Here is a 4,286-nt window from a genome sequence, read left to right on the forward strand (position 1 = left end):
TCCGATTAACATTCAAATATAGTCTCTTTACATTTTTTGCGGGGAGGTTATTGTTTTGGCTTTATTTGCGGGGAAATTATTGTCATTTACATTATTTGTGGGGAGATTACACTTGGCTCTATTCACATTAACATTTATATTGTCTTGTAAAAATCTGCTGGGAGGTTACGTTTAGCACGATGTCCATTCACATTTAAATAATTTTCTTTACAAATTTCTCCGGGGAGGTTACAAACTGGCAGAGAAAAAATTGTGCTGCATTAATTATTGAATGCCCATGGTACATTATATTATGTGCTATACGAGACCTCCAACATGAGTAGAGAAATTCGTTCCACCATGTAAGACGTTTCAGTGATGCCATCGTATCACATACGACAGATCACAGATTTACCGAACTTACTCTACGTAGTCGGAAAAAGAATACAGACGAAGATAATTATTAGAATTTGAGGCATACTGCGGCAAGAGATTCAAGCTGTACCTATAACCTTACGTTGTCCCCTCCGGTAGCTGAGTCGTCAGCGTGACAGACTGTCAATCTTAAGGGCCCGGGTTCGATTCCCGGCTGGGTCGGAAATTTTCTACGCTCTGGGACTGGGTGTTGTGTTGTCCTAATCATCATCATTTCATCCCCATCGACACGCAGGTTGCCGAAGTGGCGTCAAATCGAAAGACCTGCACCAGGCGAACGGTCTACCCGACGGGAGGCCCTAGCCACACGACATTTCCGTTTACCTTACGTTTTGGAGGGGTGGGACCAGACGCGTAACACATCGTCTACTGCTACAGTGCACAGCAAGGTGGGGATGATGCGTACAGTTTCCTCATGGAACTGTACCTGACTACCGACATCGTGTCTGAGCTAAACGAAATCGTACTGGGGGCGACCTGCTCACACTTAGTGGATGGCCTACGGTAGGTACAACGCCATAACATTATCTGTATGGTGATTTAATTTTCAACAAAATGGCTCTGAGCACTATGGGACTTAACTACTCAGGTCATCAGTCCCCTGGAACTTAGAACTACTTAAACCTAACTAACCTAAGGACATCACACACATCCATGCCCGAGGCAGGATTCGAACCTGCGACCGTAGCGGTCACGGGGTTCCAGACTGTAGCGCCTAGAACCGATTGGCCACACCGGCCGGCATTTAATTTTCAACCATATTCCAGCAATATTATACAAGTTTAAATGGGGTATATGCAGTTGACTCAGAAAGCTTCTAGTGCTTCAGTTGGTGTTAAAACATTCACTGCATGCATTTTTTTCGCAGTCACGTTTTGATATCCGATTATTTGCTTTGCTGTCGTTTCTCAGTCCACAAATTACGAACATCTGGAGCAAACTAATGAAGTTTAATAGGAAGAGGTCGTGTCATGACTGTACTCGAAGTGGCACAAAGTGACCCGAAAGGAATAGGGTGCCGTCGACTGCGAGACGGTGAGCGTAAACCGCCTCCTTTGTACAGGCTGCTGGAGCTGACTGCCACTGGAGCCAAGGGCGGCTTCTGGAGAGAGCACTTCCAGCGGCCGCTGTAGGAACTGCTGCTCCCCAGTTCCTCAGCCGCGGCGCAAACCTCCTCTCAAGGTGGGTACAGCCGCCTTCTTCCCGAGGAAGCTCGCTGCGTTTCTCTCCAGAGAGGCATCAGCGCTGCATCACAATAACAAAAACTGCAGTAAGTAGGCTGTTCAGGTTTATAGGTTGGTAACGCCACGTAGCGCTCTGTATGAAAATCACTGACTATGCTGTGTGCAATCTGTGGCTGGTTGCCACTGTTGGAATATTCGCTATTGTAGTGTTAGGCAGTTGGATGTGAACAGCGCATAGCGTTGTGCAGTTGGAGGTGAGCCGCCAGCAGTGGTGGATGTGGGGAGAGAGATGGCAGAGTTTTGAGAGCGGACGATCTGGGCGTGTGGCCGTCAGAAAAACGAAATGTGTAAGACTGGATGTCATGAACACTATTAAGGTACATACATTGTTTATTCTCTATCAAAATCTTTCATTTGCTAACTATGCCTATCAGTAGTTAGTGCCTTCAGTAGTTAGAATCTTTTATTTAGCTGGCAATATTGGCGCTCGCTGTATTGCAGTAGTTCGAGTAACGAAGATTTTTGTGAGGTAAGTGATTCATGAAAGGTATGGATTATTGTTAGTCAGGGCCATTCTTTTGTGGGGATTATTGAAAGTCATATTGTGTTGCGCTAAAAATATTGTGTGTCAGTTTAGTGATGATCAGAATAAGTGCCGGCTGGTGTGGCCGAGCGGTTCTAGGAGCTTCAGTCTGGAACTGAGCGACCACTACGGTCGCTGGTTCGAATCCTGCCTCGGGCATGGATGTGTGTGATGTCCTTAGGTTAGTTAGATTTAAGTAGTTCTAAGTTCTAGGGGACTGATGACCTCAGAGTCCCATAGTGCTCAGAGCCAATCAGAATAAGTAAAGTGAGAAATGTCTGCGTATGTTCAGTTTTGCTCAGATGTTTGAAAATCAAATAAGGTAAGAGGTTTACCAGCACAGTAATTCATAATTTCTTCCTAAGGGGACGTTTCACTGCTGGTGAGTGATGGTAATGCAAGATGAACTTCGATGGTCAAGCAAGGAACGTGGCTTTGACTTGATAATGCAGAGAAGCTAATTGAACCTTGTTGCTAGGTCATCTGTCTGTATGGTTTCAGTCTGTATTAATTAACATAAAAAGTTTTTCAAGTTATCCAACATACAGACACATCCTCGGTGGTTATATCAAGCCCAATATAAAACAACACTGCCAGCGTAAGAGCAGGGATAAACATCCATGTCTCAGCATCAATGAACAGGACAAGCCGGGACGGAAGGGGACAGGTGCGAAAGGACTGTGTAAATTGTGGTGTCACCGCCAGACACCACACTTGCTAGGTGGTAGTTTTAAATCGGCCGCGGTCCATTAGTACATGTCGGAACCGCGTGTCGCCACTGTCAGGGATCGCAGACCGAGCGCCACCACAAGGCAGGTCTCGAGATACGGACTAGCACTCGCCCCAGTTGTAAGGACGACGTAGCTAGCGATGCACACTGACGAAGCCTCGCTCATTTGCAGAGCAGATAGAATAGCCTTCAGCTAAGTCAATGGCTACGACCTAGCAAGGCGCCATTAGTAACATTGCATGTATCTAAAGAGTCTCACTTGTATCGCCACAATCTCCAGATGTACCAAAAGGATGGATTAAAGTTAAGTATTCCAGAAGCTACGTACTTTTCTTTATAGCATTCATTACGTACCCTGTTTCAGACCTCACGCCATCCTGCTTTAGCTTAGCGCGTGCCTTTCGGCTTCCTCTCATTGTGTCTAGGCTGTCTTGTCTAGACACAACATAAATTACGCAAATATGTGGAAGCGCGGCGTGTGTCAGGTGAGAAAACTTCGATCGGCAGCAGGGGCGCCCTCCAGCAGGACACTGCCACACTCTGCGCAGCCCCCCCCCCCCCCCCGCCACCCGGCCGCGCGCAAGCCCTCCACCGGATAACAGGTACAAGATGTGTCGCCCGCGAGTGTCGGAGGCCGCACGCACGAAGCGAATGACGCGGTGCATCGAGCAGCTGTGTGTCTCACGCAAGTGGCGGCGCGCCCGCCAGTTCGGCAGACGCCTCTGAGACGCCGGACGCGCACTCCGCGGCTCCAGCTGTTGCGGAAGGACGTGCATTGCGTCAAATGTGTCACCGAAAACTGCGATTACGTGTGTTGGGAGAAGAGGCAAAGGCGTCCTCTGTCGTGCGGCTATAGCATAAGGGCGCCAACGGCCATACCATGTTGAATACACCGGTTCTCGTCCGATCACCGAAGTTAAGCAACATCGGGCCCGGTTAGTACTTGGCTGGCTGCCCTCCGGGGAGGACGTGTGCCGCTGCCCACTGTGCGTCCCAGGTAGCCGAGGAACACCGGCCGCCGAGCCGTCGACGGGCGACATTCAACCGCGCCCGCCACCTACCGGCTTCCGCGCCGCGCCAGCCGTAGCTGCTTCGCTGTTTTAACGTCAGTTTCAACTATTTGGTGAGTCAAAAATGCCAATTTACAAACGATCTAATACAATGCTGCCATTGCAATTAGACCGAGAATATATTAGGCCAACGTCGTTTGAAATTGAGGAGTGGATGTGTAACAAACTGAGGATAGAGGAAGATGAAATTGAAGGACTGATCTTCGCGGTATACAGTCTTTTCATTAAGTTAAAGACGCTCGTACGGTGTGAAACCTTGGTCACCACGCATGGTGGATTACGGAAATTCAAGCGCAGGGACGGTG

The 4,286-nt window shown here is 48.5% G+C and overlaps 1 pseudogene; it reads left to right on the plus strand.

Moving 5' to 3' along the window:
- The first annotated feature begins 3,776 nt into the window (after positions 1 to 3,776).
- Positions 3,777 to 3,894, plus strand: LOC124607800 (annotated as a pseudogene).
- Positions 3,895 to 4,286: the final 392 nt, after the last annotated feature.

The sequence above is a fragment of the Schistocerca americana genome, chromosome 3, assembly GCF_021461395.2.
Source record: "Schistocerca americana isolate TAMUIC-IGC-003095 chromosome 3, iqSchAmer2.1, whole genome shotgun sequence".
Taxonomy (NCBI): domain Eukaryota; kingdom Metazoa; phylum Arthropoda; class Insecta; order Orthoptera; family Acrididae; genus Schistocerca; species Schistocerca americana.